We start from the raw sequence: 17,063 nt of genomic DNA, 5'->3' as shown, positions 1-17,063 counted from the left end.
ACACCGGGATCCATGTGCTTTCATTGCTCACTGCTTTTTAATGCGTTCGGTAGTCCGTTGCGGACTCCCCAAACAGAATACCGAATGCAGATGTGAACCAGTCCTAAGCTACAACAACTTAATAGCTCTCATTTGCATTTTGACAAAAACTGTAAGATTTCGAAATGAGCACCTTTTTGCAAGGAGAAAATATTGTTTTAATCAGATGAGCCTAACCTATCTACAGGGCAGTTATACTGGGTTTGGGTGACAGACTCCCTTTAAAGTTTCCTTTACATTTTAAAACATTTGCACATGAAAATAGGCTTAGAAAATGATTTGTCTTTGCATTGCCATATTCTGAGATCTCTAACTTTTTTCATAACTTATTTTTCAGTTGAATAAGCTATGTAGTGGCATACTTTTTTGTGGGGCAAGTTGTAGTTTATATTGACCCTCTTTCATGGTATATGTAACCTTATGGCCACTATTAATCTTTTTTTGGAGATGAAATGAACAATAACAGCAACTTGGCAGATGTTCTTTAATTGTTTATGTTTGCTGATGAGTTAAATAATGTGATAATGCTTCACTACTTATGAACATGGAAATAATAATTTGTGTCATTATTATTTTATTTTTAACATTAAACTATAGGTGAAAAGGCATTTTTATGACTTTAAAAAAATATTTTTAACATTGTATTAAACTTTTTTTTTACATTTTTTATTAGCCTTAGTAGGGTGCTACTGTACTACTGTATTGCTGTCTACATTTGCTGGTTGTCCAGGGATGATCCATTTTTCCGTTTCTGGAAACGGAATGTCATTACTACTCCCACCCCCATCTATTCTATCATACCTACCTCTCTTCATTCAGGCTAATTTCCAGTGGAATGGCTCCTCCCTCTTTTCTGACTGCCAACATGCACTTTAATCAAAGCACTGCTTTGCGCTCTGCAGCCGATAACAGAGCAGAGCAGCGCTAAGACAACAGAGCGCTCCGGCAGAATCAGAAAAGAGTGATGGACTGTCCCACAGGAGAAAGACTGGAAGGAAGAGGGTTAAGTATATAATGGGGTCGAGGGTTGAGCTGAGTAGATAGGGAAGGGCTAGTAGTGGGCAGGATAGTTAGAGAGACAGGGAGGGAGTGTATGGGAGGGGGAGAGGGAGAGAGTGAGGTGAGTGGTAGCTGGTGTGGAAGTTAGATAGCAGGAAGCTGAACTAGTTTGAAAAATAAGAACAATTTTATTAAATAAATATTTAGTTTTTGGATCACCATATTCCAAGAGCCATACCTTTTTAATTTTTCAATTGCTCGAGCTGTGTAGGTTAATATTTTTTGGAGAATGAATTGTAAATTTCATCTTTTTGGGTGGATTCAGTTTTTTGATCACTTTTTATTCCATGAGATTAACAATTAACATTTTTTTTCCAGTCTAAGAGGTGTTTTTAAACCTCGAAACGCGTAGGCATTAAACTTCCCCTGCAATACATTTTTTAATGGAAGAATGACAAATTCTTAATAAAAGCTGTTTTATTTTTCTTACATTGGATTCTGAGTGCTGGATATATGCCTGTTTTTCCGTTTATGCAAGAGAGACCTGTACAAAACTTCTTGAACTCTGTAGCAATGTGAACAGTGCTTGAAAGTCTGGATGGAAACAAGTATATTTACTGCTTGGTCATTTTGTTAAAGCCTAATTCAACTTTTTCTTCTGACACTTTATCGCATTATATTTAATGCTTGTCCTTCCATTTTATGCCGTGATCTGCTAAAAATTTTCAATTTCCAGTTAATATCATTACACCACAGAATAAATACTGGTGACTGCAAATAAAGACAGAAAGGGTGCCAGGGAACAGGTCAAATTGTCACAATCAATATATTGCTAAAAACAGCCTTCTGGCTTTAGAAATGTATGATATGAAACATTGCTATGGGACACCGTCTTCCATTTGGAATTTTTGGAGTGCAGCCTATTTTTGGCAATATACTGGTGTCTACAGCTAGTACATGTGTAGGCAGTATGATACAGAAAGTCACTCACAATTGAGAAAAAGGAGAACAGTAAGAGTATGTTCACATGGAGGAATTTGCTGCGGATTTACGGGGCCACACGGTGGCTCAGTGGTTAGCACTGCAGCCTTGCAGCGCTGGAGTCCTGGTGTTCAAATCCCGCCAAGGGCAGAAAACCATCTGCAAGGAGTTTGTATGTTCTCCCCGTGTTTGCATGGATTTCCATCCCATATTCCAAAAAAGACATACTGCTAGGGAAAAATGTACATTGTGAGCTCTATGTGGGGCTCACAATCTACATTAACAAAAAAAAAAAAAGAATTTGCTGCGGATTTGCAGGCAGATTTTGTTCCCGAATCTGGAGCATATTCCTCCTGGAATCCTCATCCCATTGTTTTCAATGGGAGGCAGAGATTGCAGCAGGATGCGAAAAAAGAAGCGTCCTGCTGAATCTTGCTAATTCATCCGTGTGGTCCACGTTCATCTGGGCCTAATCAGTAGTGGGATGCCGCCATGGAATGCTGATCCACTGCATCGACATCCCATCGTGGCTAGCCCTGCGAAAATGCTGGCGGTGGAAAATAAAGAGGAATTGCCTTTTCATTTTCCACCATGTGACCATACTCTAATGGACTAGAGAAGTGAAGTATGGAAATCAACAGAGGATAATGTATTTTATTGTACGTTATTGTACTCTTTACAGTCCTAGTTTGACCGCTAAGCTCTGAATTAAAATATGCAAGATCAAATGAGGAATAAACTGAAAATTGACAGAATAAAGGGCAAAAGGTTCTCTTCTGCTGTCAAATGTTATGTGTCTCTTACTATATGGTGCACTAAATTTCCTAGGTAGTAGCGTGTCTCTTTAACACTATGATTAGTCAAATGTCTTTTACAATATTGTATTTGCTTTTAAATGAAGACTTTATTAGTGAACACATTGTTTTAATTCTTATTCTTAGGGAAGCAGCATTTCCAGATGACCAGTTACAGCTGGGAAAGCTCATTTTGCACAACGTGCACTTTTCCCTATATTATTGTTTAAGCCCAGCATTTTAAAATACAGTTAAAATTCAGCTTATTACAGACATATAAATACCCCGAGAGAAAAGGTGTACATAGCCTTAAAACTGCTTTCCCTGAAGCCATTAAATAGAAAACAGGTCACTATGTACAAGTTACTGCCAATTTTAGAAGGATTTTTATTGTTCTTGCTTGTTTATATTATGCTTTTGGTAAACACATTACTTGAGTGTGCCTTCTTGCATTAATAAAGCAGTCAGTGTCCCTTGTGGATAAATCTCAACTTTGCCTTCACTCTATCCGTATAGAATATGTATTGAAGGGTTTATAAGTCTGTCCTAGTCCTATTTTAAATGTGTTTTCTCTCTGCTGAGATTTATATCTGCAAAGTGGATTTTAAACCACTATGCTAGTGACACAAATTCATCGGGTCCTATTGCTCTTCGTATATCAAGACCTACAATACCAGGAAATTGATACTGACAGATGGATTTTCAAAATGCATCAAGGTTTTGTGTGTACTCCTTCGCTACAAAGAGCATATTATTGCCAGTACAGGCAAGCTAAACGAAGTCATGTCTGTTCTTTAGCCTAAAACAATATAAAGATATAATACAAGGACCCAGCAAAGAATGGTTTTTAATATTTCAATAATAATTATTATGCTAATATAGCAAAGGGAAATACATTCAAGCAGATTTCCTAATTAATTTGCCAAATTAGGTAAAAGTATAAAAATATTGTGGTTATTGTATGAATTGTTGCCAGCTAAACAGTGACTTGCTTTATTACTTTATGCATTTATGTTATTGGGTACTTTTGGTTATAATATAGAGCAATAACAAGGGTTACAAGTTAGCCAAAAGAGAGTTTGAGAGTTTACCTGGGTATTGGAAGTAACTTAAATTTACAGAACTAATAATGAAAAAATTCCAAAGAAAATTCCAGCATTACATTATTATGATATACAGTCACATGGAAAAGTGAGCACACTCCATGCAAAGTTTTACATAATTCTTAAATGCTGACTTATAGAATATATTTGATTTTCATTCTGACAGTATATAAAGGTCATGTAGTTGAACAAAAGCATTTTACTTTTGCAGCGGCATATTGTCAAAAATTCATGAATATGCCACATGCTTATGTAAATAAAGTAAGGAAGCTGCTCTAATAATTTGTATTCCCTATTTTCCAACTCCAGTACATACTACTATCCATTTCAGCTGAGTAGCACATTCTTACTATACCAGTAAAGCAGATGTTTCCAATTTCATGGCCATTAGCTCACAGCTGGAAAATATAGTAAAACGTGCTAGATATTACTGTAACTAGACTCGACCTAAGTCCTTATACACCCACATCAGGAGAAGTCTGAGAACACAGAATAGTTCACTGATGCAAATCACTGACCAAAACACTGACATATGAATAGGGCCTTAAATGGAATCTATTGCACCCAAAATGTTATAAAACCTGCTGCAGTACCTTATAGTGTTCAGCGCCATGAGCACAGTTCTATCATTTCTCCTAATGTTGATGAAAAGCTGCTTTTTATTTCTATACACATGAGCTAAGAGTCCATAGAGGAGTGTTCAATATCTTCTTCTTGGAGGTAAAATCTCTGATTATGTCATTGCTGTTGGGAGGACTATTGAGCGAGAGGAAGATCTTGATGTTGAGTTGTCCCAAAACTCCCCATTGATACCCTATTACTATTATTTGCTAAAGGGATAAAAAGCAGTTTTTTGTCAAAATCAAGCAGCCATTGTACAAAGAAAAATTATATTACTGTCCTCATTGCTTGCTTTAGCTGCAATTTGTTATATGGGGCCTTAACCTTAAAACGTGTCCTGCTGGTTCTAATCCAATGAAAATACCACACATCAAAAATGTAAAACCTATGTATGCAGTAAAGTGAGTAGAAACATAACAGCACATGTAATCACACGCTTTGTTATTTAATGGACTGTGAATAATGCCTGTCCAACACTCACAGAATCCTCATACACTCAAGTCTACAAGGTTCTGTGAAAAACAGATATAACACTAATATAGAATGGTCATGAACAATGGACCGATTCCATCTACAGTCATGGCCAAAAGTTTTGAGAATAATACAAATATTAATTTTCACAAAGTCTACTGCTTCAGTTTTTCTAATGGCAATTTGCATATACTCCAGAATGTTATAAAGAGTAATCAGCTTAACAGCAATTACTTGCAAATTCAATATTTGCCTAGAAAATGAACTTTATCCCCCAAAACACATTTCAACATCATTGCAGCCCTGCCTTAAAAGGACCAGCTAACATAGTTTCAGTGATTGCTCCATTAACACAGGTGTGGGTGTTGATGAGGACAGGGCTGGAGATCAATCTGTCATGATTAAGTAAGAATGACACCACTGGACACTTTAAAAGGAGGCTGGTGCTTGGCATCATTGTTTCTCTTCTGTTAACCATGGTTATCTCTAAAGAAACACGTGCAGTCATCATTGCACTGCACAAAAATGGCCTAACAGGGAAGAGTATCGCAGCTAGAAAGATTGCACCTCAGTCAACAATCTATCGCATCATCAAGAACTTCAAAGAGAGAGGTTCCATTGTTGGCAAAAAGGCTCCAGGGCACTCAAGAAAGACCAGCAAGTGCCAGGACAGTCTCTTAAAAGTGTTTTAGCTGCAGAATCGGGCTACAAGCAGTGCAGAGCTTGCTCAGGAATGGCAGCAGGCAGGTGTGAGTGCATCTGCACACACTGTGAGGCGGAGACTCTTAGAGCAAGGCCTGGTCTCAAGGAGGGCAGCGAAGAAGCCACTTCTCTCCAGAAAAAACATCAGGGACAGACTGATATTCTGCAAAAGGTACAGGGAGTGGACTGCTGAGGACTGGGGTAAAGTCATTTTCTCTGATGAATCCCCCTTTCCGATTGTTTGTGACATCTGGAAAACAGCTTATTCGGAGAAGACGAGGTGAGTGCTACCACCAGTCTTGTCTCATGCCAACTGTAAAGCATCCTGAAACCATTCATGTGTGGGGTTGCTTCTCAGCCAAGGGAATCGGCTCTCTCACAGTCTTGCCTAAAAACACAGCCATGAATAAAGAATGGTACCAGAATGTCCTCCAAGATCAACTTCTCTCAACCATCCAAGAGCAGTTTGGCGATCAACAATGCCTTTTTCAGCATGATGGAGCACCTTGCCATAAAGCAAAGGTGATATCTAAATGGCTCAGGGAACAAAACATACAGATTTTGGGTCCATGGCCTGGAAACTCCCCAGATCTTAATCCCATTGAGAACTTGTGGTCAATCATCAAGAGACGGGTGGACAAACAAAAACCTACAAATTCTGACAAAATGCAAGCATTGATTGTGCAAGAATGGACTGCTATCAGTCAGGATTTGGTCCAGAAGTTGATTGAGAGCATGCCAGGGAGAATTGCAGAGGTCCTGAAGAAGAAGGGTCAACACTGCAAATATTGACTTGCTGCATTAACTCCTTCTAACTGTCAATATAAGCTTTTGTTACTCATAATATGATTGCAATTATATTTCTGTATGTGATAAAAAAACATCTGACAAACATACATAAAAACCAGAGGGCAGCAGATCATGTGACAATATAAGATTTGTGTCATTCTCAAAACTTTTGGCCATGACTGTATTTTCCATATAAAAAACAAAAAAAAACTTTGCAAGTCTTCAGTAGGTGATACCTTTTTTAATGGCTAACTCATAATGATGACAGAATATGACGTTTCGACGCTTTCCTCTGAGCTTCTTCTTCAGATATAACTAAAAAACACTCTGTAGAGGCTGCATATTTATAACTGGACACAGGGCTAGAATTACAGGAGGGAGGGGGGGAAGAGGCTAGTTACTATATACTTATAACAACAAACAATCAATTGCCAGATCCCCCAGTTCTTATCTTAATGGCTGTCTTAATGATGTGTATAAAAAGACATAAACCCACGTGAGATGTTCATCCCATTGTCCAACGTCTGGAATAGGGTCATGGCCTTGTACTCATAAATCAGTCGCTGTTTCCTTGATTTAAAGTTCCCTTTTAAGATCAAGATTTTCATGTCATTGATGATGCTGTGGTGTTCCTGGCAAAAATGATTTGGCACGGGAAGATCAGTTCTCTGTTGTTTGATTGTATGGCGATGTGAATTAATTCTCATTCTGAGTTTCTGACCAGTCTCTCCAACATACAGATTTTCAGTGGAACATTTGGTGCAAATGATCAAATACACCACATTAGGTGTGTTACAGGTGAACGTACCTGGGATTTTATATTCCCTGTTAGAGTTTGGTATCTCTATCTTGTCAGTGGTCAGTATGTGGGGCAGGTTTTGCACCTCTTCTGTCCACAAGTCTTCTGTCTGTATACTGCCCCCATATTCTGTCATCATTATGAGTTAGCCATTAAAAAAGGTATCACCTACTGAAGACTTGCAAAGTTTTTTTGTTTTTTATATTTTATAACCACTGGCTAACACGGTACCAAAACAAACATTTTGTATTTTCCATAGCAGTTTTGTAGTGTGGACAAATGCATATAGGTTTATTCTCTGACCTAAAAATGAGATCAGGCTCAGCAGTTCAAGTACATATGACTAGACCATTACTGGATAGAATCTTGTACGGACCTGAATCGGAAACTTTGGACATTTAGTTTAAGTTTTGTTGTTGCCATGAGTGGGACTTGTGCGACCTCCATCATCCATCATATACCAGTTGGGTTTGTCTGTATCCTGTAAGTATACAGTAACTATAGACTTTCTTTCAGTGATATCTTGTATAAAAATGTTTCTTTCAGGGAATTTGATTTTAGCATAAGGACTGTCAAGACATGGGGACCCTTGTCTTGTGTTGCTAGCGTGCATATTTGCTACTAATACATCCTGATTATTAACACGTTTTGCAGGGTGCCTCCAGACTCCAGACCCTGTTATATATGAAACATATTATACTCTGTGGGGGCTATGGTGGAGCATAGTACATTATGTGAGGCTGCTTCATTATTTGCATCCCACCCCAAAAACACCACAGTCCCTTCATTTAGTTTATCAGCAGGGGCCCTGGGTATTATAGCCCCATTAATTTCTTAGATTTCTTAAACTGTTAGGACCCCGCAGATCAGATAATTATTAGAGATGAGCGAACAGTAAAATGTTCGAGGTTCGATATTCGTTTTGAGTAGCCCCTCAATATTCGACTACTCGAATCGAATATCGAACCCTATTATAGTGTATGGGGGGAAAATGCTCATTTCAGGGGTAGGCAACATTCGATCAAATTATACTTACCAAGTCCACGAGTGAGGGTCGGGCTGGATCCTCCGAGAAGTCTTCTCCGTGCAGCGTCCCCGCGGCATCTTCCAGCTCTGAATTCACTCTGCCAGACATCGGGCCTGGGCAGAGCCGACTGCGCATGTCCGCACTACAAGCGAGCATGCGCAGTCAGCTCTGCCCAGGCCCGATGCCTGGCAGAGTGAATTCAGAGCCGGAAGACGCCGCGGGGAAGCTGCACGGAGAAGACTTCTAAAGGTAGGAGAAGAACCAGCGTTGATTGTCCGACTGTATAGCATTCGGTCAATCAATGCTGGTTCTGCATTGAACTTTTCCATTTGAATAGCGAGTGGTACTCGATCGAGTACGAGTATTTCGAATACCGTAGTATTCGATCGAATACCTACTCGATCGAGTACTACTCGCTCATCTCTAATAATTATCAAAACATGCAGCTCCCAGTATTGTTTCCATGCTGGGTGCTGCTCACTCACCATATTCTTGATAACTGAAGTTGTGGGTACTACAGTTGTACGGGCCATGGTAAATGTTAATTCCAGGAGCTACGCGGCTCGCTTAATATACATAGTGTAGAGGTGGGTCTAGGTAGTGCAGTGGTTTAGATCATATGCTGGGTCAACAGCATGGCATGGTTGTTACCTGTAGCCACAGTGTTTCGGCATAGCTGATCTGCAAGGGTCCTAGTGGTGGGCCCCTAAAAACAATTCCACTGTTTAGCCCTAGACATCCCAGTCTGACTTTTCCCGTTTTACATTCTATTATGATGCTGTGCAGGAATTTTTAATATTGTGGCATCCCATTCATTTTAGTGAGACTTCCAAAGTTCAGCATTCAGTTATCTCTGGCAATGGAACATAGTGGGACGTGCCTTTCTGACCAATGAGGAGCAAAACACCCCAATTCTCAAGATTTTTTGGACGGTCCCACTTGATGGCCCCTCATCAATCTGCAAATTAACCCCTACCCTTTGGATGGGGTATAGGTTGCATTAGTGGGTCAACCCTACAACTTTATGGCTAATGAGTGTGTATGTTTTGATGCATTCTAAAAGAATCTATCTACAAAAATTTCTAAAATAGCATTTAAGATGCAACGGGAAAGTGGTAAACTCATGGAGGTCTTGTGTTATTTAATACTGCAAGGTAGAATATATATTTGCATATTTACATATTAGAATATATATACAATGATACATTGTACATCATGCACAGTCTGTAGTTTTAGGATTATCAGAACAGTAAAGTTGCACAATTTGCTCCTAATGCTGTGTGTTCTAGTGTGTTTTACTGAAAGACCCCTTGCGGAGTTAAAGCTAGAATATTCAGCCACAGTGGAATATTACTTATTGATTTGTATACAAAACAAATTGAAATCCATTTTATTACTTCTAAAATTTTATTTACTGTCTACACAATCATAGAACAATTATTTATACATCCTATGACACTTTTGCTCTTGCAAATTTACAGCTTTAGTTCATTTTCTAGTGCAGTGTTATATCTGGCGGTTTTTTCTACTCAAGAAATATAATGAGGGGAAATGAATGAGCTCTGTAGGGAAACCACTGAACCTGGAGACTTAAGGTATACGGATGATTGATGGCTTGAAATTACCATAAAACTACAATCAGGATCAGATTTTAAAATTAATTTTTAAGAAGCCTAAGAGATAGCCTTTGATTTGTAGTCTAGTGGAATGGGTAATGCTTCATTCAGGGTGTAAAGTTTCTCACTATGAAACATTCACTTTTTCTTGATCATTGGGACTGAGACTAAAATAGAAGCAGAATCTAAAGTATGTCATAATATTACACTTGGCTTCTTAGTGTTAACTTAGACTTTGTGAAAACTTCAAAAGAACCTGCGGGCATAATTAGTAACTATATAGGCAATGTGTCTATGTATTGGATGATTACTTTGTCATTTATATATTTTATTATGTGCACAGAAAACTCCTGACTCCTTTGATAAAATCGCATCATGGATAGCGTAAATCAGAGCAATCTAGCTCAAGCCTAATGCTAGGGACATTGGTTTATTGGTGCTATAACCCATGGAAGATTATGTGACCTCAAAATGACACTTACTATGGCTTAAATCATTGTGGTAATACCGAATTCCTACAAGATGCACTGAAATGTTTTGCACTTTAGCAGTAGAAGTCGCATGTGACAAAGATGCAAATACTTGCAAACAAAAAGACAGAAACAGAAGTCTATGTACACTTAAGCTAGAAATGATATATGTATATGTTCTTTACTTATATGGCTATATACTTATCATGTATGGTATCATTTATCTTCCAGTTATTTGCCATGTGAAATAAATTGAGCCCCTACACTTTATTTATACAACAGGAAACGAACCTTTTGATGCCTCCTAAAGAAGCAGAACCAGAAATGCACATAAGGCCAGGGCCCCACATAGCGTAAATGCCGCAGTTTGAAAGTTACTGTATAGTAGATGGTATTCTAGAAAATCCCATCCCCACACTGTGGGAAAATACGTGCCGTTACCACGCTGCGATTTCCAAAACTGCTAGGCACGTTTTTGCTAATTGGTCTGTTATTTATAGAACTAATCCTAGTGGTAATGAATAGAGATGAGCGAGTAGTACTCGATCGAGTAGGTATTCGATCGAATACTACGGTATTCGAAATACTCGTACTCGATCGAGTACTACTAGCTGTTCAAAGTTAAGATTCGATGCAGAACCAGCGTTGATTTACAGAATGCTATACATTGCCAATCAACACTGGTTCTTCTCTTACCTTTAGAAGTCTTCTCCCTGCATAGCATCCCCGCGGCGTCTTCCACCTCTGAATTCACTCTGCCAAGCATCGGGCCTGGGCAGAGCCCACTGCGCATGTCCGCTTTTAGTGCGGGCATGCGCAGTCGGCTCTGCTCAGGCCCGATGCCTAGCAGAGTGAATTCAAGGCCGGAAGAGGATGCGGGGACGCTACGCAGGGAGAAGAATCCAGCCCGACCCTCACTCATGGACTTGGTAAGTAGAATTTGATCGAATGTTGCGTACCCCTTAAACGAGCATTTCCCCCCATAGACTATAATGGGGTTTGAAACCCGTTCGAACAGTGTGCGGCTGTTTGAATCGGATTTCGAACCCCGAACATTTTAGTGTTCGCTCATCTCTAGTAATGAATGATCTAATTAATTGTGTTATTCATTTTATAATCATTGTATAATATTATGGATTTTGCTTGTGTTTTTGCCCTGTTCTTTGTACATAAGGGGTTAGTAGTGTAGATACATATTTTTAAAATTTAAATTTTATTTACTTAATAAAGAACTGATGGGTTTTTTTTTAAAACCTGTGTTTACTTTTCTTATTCCTTCTTGGTTGTAAGTTTTTTGGTGGAGTGATCCAAATTATATTTGGCGATCAGATAACAAATTTGTATAGGTAACTCACCTCTGTCTTTTCAGCCTAGCCAAATCCCATGTATTTCTGGAAAATGAATACTTCCGACACATAACCAAGACTATAGGGTTTATGAGCTAAAATGGAGGCAGTCACCACTTTGCAATATGTTGCTATATCTTTCTATTTTATATTTTATATTTCTATATATTTTATATTTCTATTCTATTTCTATTTTCTATTTATATATCTATATATGTTGTCATCAATTTCTATTTTGGTCTCTGCAACTAAATAATAATTCCACTGATGTACATGGATGACATATTGTATTAATTCATTGGATGGACTTTACTCGACTCAAACAAAATCCATGTTGAAATAACAAATTACAAGTTTACTTATGGTTTTATTATGTTGTTGAGGCTAAGGCCCTAGGTTGTGGAAATGCAGCTTTTTTGTTGCAGATTATGTTTGTGGTTTTGGCTCCAAAGGAAGGGAAAATATATATCTAAAGTGCTTGTACTTCTACCTTTTACTCAATCCACTCCTAGCTTTGGCTCAAAAAAAAAAAAAAACCGAAACAAAATCTGCATCAAAAAAAGTTTAATTTCTGCAGTTTTTTCAGAATACAAAAATCAAACTGTCTCAAGTCTCTCTACTGTCTCCACCTTTATGCTTGAGGTCGTCCTATGTTTTAATCTTTTCATTGTATCCTAATCTCCTCTTCACCTTTTAGTTCTCCATTCCCTCTTTCCTTATAGTATCATCTGTAGTGTATCTTGAGTGACATTTTCTTTTTTTTTTTGCTAGAACTGGCACAAAAAAGAGTGAGGTTAGGATATACATTGTGCTATTGGTTCAGAAATATCCAGACTTTGATGGAAACATCAAGCATAAAGACACTTGAAGAAGAATAAAATATTTTCCAGTAATCATATAAGGTTTATATACACTCACTGGCCACTTTATTAGGTACACCTGTCCAACTGCTCGTTAATAGAGATGAGCGAACACTAAAATGTTCGAGGTTCGAAATTCGATTCGAACAGCCGCTCACTGTTCGAGTGTTCGAATGGGTTTCGAACCCCATTATAGTCTATGGGGAACATAAACTCGTTAAGGGGGAAACCCAAATTCGTGTCTGGAGGGTCACCAAGTCCACTATGACACCCCAGGAAATGATACCAACACCCTGGAATGACACTGGGACAGCAGGGGAAGCATGTCTGGGGGCATAAAAGTCACTTTCTTTCATGGAAATCCCTGTCAGTTTGCGATTTTCGCAAGCTAACTTTTCCCCATAGAAATGCATTGGCCAGTGCTGATTGGCCAGAGTACGGAACTCGACCAATCAGCGCTGGCTCTGCTGGAGGAGGCGGAGTCTAAGATAGCTCCACACCAGTCTCCATTCAGGTCCGACCTTAGACTCCGCCTCCTCCGGCAGAGCCAGCGCTGATTGGCCGAAGGCTGGCCAATGCATTCCTATGCGAATGCAGACTTAGCAGTGCTGAGTCAGTTTTGCTCAACTACACATCTGATGCACACTCGGCACTGCTACATCAGATGTAGCAATCTGATGTAGCAGAGCCGAGGGTGCACTAGAACCCCTGTGCAAACTCAGTTCACGCTAATAGAATGCATTGGCCAGCGCTGATTGGCCAATGCATTCTATTAGCCCGATGAAGTAGAGCTGAATGTGTGTGCTAAGCACACACATTCAGCACTGCTTCATCAAGCCAATACAATGCATTAGCCAGTGCTGATTGGCCAGAGTACGGAATTCGGCCAATCAGCGCTGGCCAATGCATTCTATTAGCCCGATGAAGTAGAGCTGAATGTGTGTGCTAAGCACACACATTCAGCACTGCTTCATCAAGCCAATACAATGCATTAGCCAGTGCTGATTGGCCAGAGTACGGAATTCGGCCAATCAGCGCTGGCTCTGCTGGAGGAGGCGGAGTCTAAGGTCGCTCCACACCAGTCTCCATTCAGGTCCGACCTTAGACTCCGCCTCCTCCGGCAGAGCCAGCGCTGATTGGCCGAAGGCTGGCCAATGCATTCCTATGCGAATGCAGACTTAGCAGTGCTGAGTCAGTTTTGCTCAACTACACATCTGATGCACACTCGGCACTGCTACATCAGATGTAGCAATCTGATGTAGCAGAGCCGAGGGTGCACTAGAACCCCTGTGCAAACTCAGTTCACGCTAATAGAATGCATTGGCCAGCGCTGATTGGCCAATGCATTCTATTAGCCCGATGAAGTAGAGCTGAATGTGTGTGCTAAGCACACACATTCAGCACTGCTTCATCAAGCCAATACAATGCATTAGCCAGTGCTGATTGGCCAGAGTACGGAATTCGGCCAATCAGCGCTGGCCAATGCATTCTATTAGCCCGATGAAGTAGAGCTGAATGTGTGTGCTAAGCACACACATTCAGCACTGCTTCATCAAGCCAATACAATGCATTAGCCAGTGCTGATTGGCCAGAGTACGGAATTCGGCCAATCAGCGCTGGCTCTGCTGGAGGAGGCGGAGTCTAAGGTCGCTCCACACCAGTCTCCATTCAGGTCCGACCTTAGACTCCGCCTCCTCCGGCAGAGCCAGCGCTGATTGGCCGAAGGCTGGCCAATGCATTCCTATGCGAATGCAGACTTAGCAGTGCTGAGTCAGTTTTGCTCAACTACACATCTGATGCACACTCGGCACTGCTACATCAGATGTAGCAATCTGATGTAGCAGAGCCGAGGGTGCACTAGAACCCCTGTGCAAACTCAGTTCACGCTAATAGAATGCATTGGCCAGCGCTGATTGGCCAATGCATTCTATTAGCCCGATGAAGTAGAGCTGAATGTGTTTGCTAAGCACACACATTCAGCACTGCTTCATCAAGCCAATACAATGCATTAGCCAGTGCTGATTGGCCAGAGTACGGAATTCGGCCAATCAGCGCTGGCTCTGCTGGAGGAGGCGGAGTCTAAGGTCGCTCCACACCAGTCTCCATTCAGGTCCGACCTTAGACTCCGCCTCCTCCGGCAGAGCCAGCGCTGATTGGCCGAAGGCTGGCCAATGCATTCCTATGCGAATGCAGACTTAGCAGTGCTGAGTCAGTTTTGCTCAACTACACATCTGATGCACACTCGGCACTGCTACATCAGATGTAGCAATCTGATGTAGCAGAGCCGAGGGTGCACTAGAACCCCTGTGCAAACTCAGTTCACGCTAATAGAATGCATTGGCCAGCGCTGATTGGCCAATGCATTCTATTAGCCCGATGAAGTAGAGCTGAATGTGTGTGCTAAGCACACACATTCAGCACTGCTTCATCAAGCCAATACAATGCATTAGCCAGTGCTGATTGGCCAGAGTACGGAATTCGGCCAATCAGCGCTGGCCAATGCATTCTATTAGCCCGATGAAGTAGAGCTGAATGTGTGTGCTAAGCACACACATTCAGCTCTACTTCATCGGGCTAATAGAATGCATTGGCCAGCGCTGATTGGCCAGAGTACGGAACTCGACCAATCAGCGCTGGCTCTGCTGGAGGAGGCGGAGTCTAAGGTCGGACCTGAATGGAGACTGGTGTGGAGCGATCTTAGACTCCGCCTCCTCCAGCAGAGCCAGCGCTGATTGGCCGAATTCCGTACTCTGGCCAATCAGCACTGGCTAATGCATTGTATTGGCGTGATGAAGCAGTGCTGAATGTGTGTGCTTAGCACACACATTCAGCTCTACTTCATCGGGCTAATAGAATGCATTGGCCAGCGCTGATTGGCCGAATTCCGTACTCTGGCCAATCAGTGCTGGCCAATGCATTCTATTAGCTTGATGAAGCAGAGTGTGCACAAGGGTTCAAGCGCACCCTCGGCTCTGATGTAGGAGAGCCGAGGGTGCACTTGAACCCTTGTGCACCCTCAGCTCTGCTACATCAGAGCCGAGGGTGCGCTTGAACCCTTGTGCACACTCTGCTTCATCAAGCTAATAGAATGCATTGGCCAGCGCTGATTGGCCAATGTATTCTATTAGCCTGATGAAGTAGAGCTGAATGTGTGTGCTAAGCACACACATTCAGCTCTACTTCATCGGGCTAATAGAATGCATTGGCCAGCGCTGATTGGCCAGAGTACGGAACTCGACCAATCAGCGCTGGCTCTGCTGGAGGAGGCGGAGTCTAAGATCGCTCCACACCAGTCTCCATTCAGGTCCGACCTTAGACTCCGCCTCCTCCAGCAGAGCCAGCGCTGATTGGCCGAATTCCGTACTCTGGCCAATCAGCACTGGCTAATGCATTGTATTGGCTTGATGAAGCAGTGCTGAATGTGTGTGCTTAGCACACACATTCAGCTCTACTTCATCGGGCTAATAGAATGCATTGGCCAATCAGCGCTGGCCAATGCATTCTATTAGCGTGAACTGAGTTTGCACAGGGGTTCTAGTGCACCCTCGGCTCTGCTACATCAGATTGCTACATCTGATGTAGCAGTGCCGAGTGTGCATCAGATGTGTAGTTGAGCAAAACTGACTCAGCACTGCTAAGTCTCTGCATTCGCATAGGAATGCATTGGCCAGCCTTCGGCCAATCAGCGCTGGCTCTGCCGGAGGAGGCGGAGTCTAAGGTCGGACCTGAATGGAGACTGGTGTGGAGCGATCTTAGACTCCGCCTCCTCCAGCAGAGCCAGCGCTGATTGGTCGAGTTCCGTACTCTGGCCAATCAGCGCTGGCCAATGCATTCTATTAGCCCGATGAAGTAGAGCTGAATGTGTGTGCTTAGCACACACATTCAGCTCTACTTCATCAGGCTAATAGAATACATTGGCCAATCAGCGCTGGCCAATGCATTCTATTAGCTTGATGAAGCAGAGTGTGCACAAGGGTTCAAGCGCACCCTCGGCTCTGATGTAGCAGAGCTGAGGGTGCACAAGGGTTCAAGTGCACCCTCGGCTCTCCTACATCAGAGCCGAGGGTGCGCTTGAACCCTTGTGCAGCCTCGGCTCTGCTACATCAGAGCCGAGGGTGCGCTTGAACCCTTGTGCACACTCTGCTTCATCAAGCTAATAGAATGCATTGGCCAGCACTGATTGGCCAGAGTACGGAATTCGGCCAATCAGCGCTGGCCAATGCATCCCTATGGGAAAAAGTTTATCTCACAAAAATCACAATTACACACCCGATAGAGCCCCAAAAAGTTATTTTTAATAACATTCCCCCCTAAATAAAGGTTATCCCTAGCTATCCCTGCCTGTACAGCTATCCCTGTCTCATAGTCACAAAGTTCACATTCTCATATGACCCGGATTTGAAATCCACTATTCGTCTAAAATGGAGGTCACCTGATTTCGGCAGC

Source organism: Leptodactylus fuscus, chromosome 1 (assembly GCF_031893055.1).
Source record: "Leptodactylus fuscus isolate aLepFus1 chromosome 1, aLepFus1.hap2, whole genome shotgun sequence".
Lineage (NCBI taxonomy): Eukaryota > Metazoa > Chordata > Amphibia > Anura > Leptodactylidae > Leptodactylus > Leptodactylus fuscus.
This window is presented reverse-complemented; position numbering follows the sequence as displayed.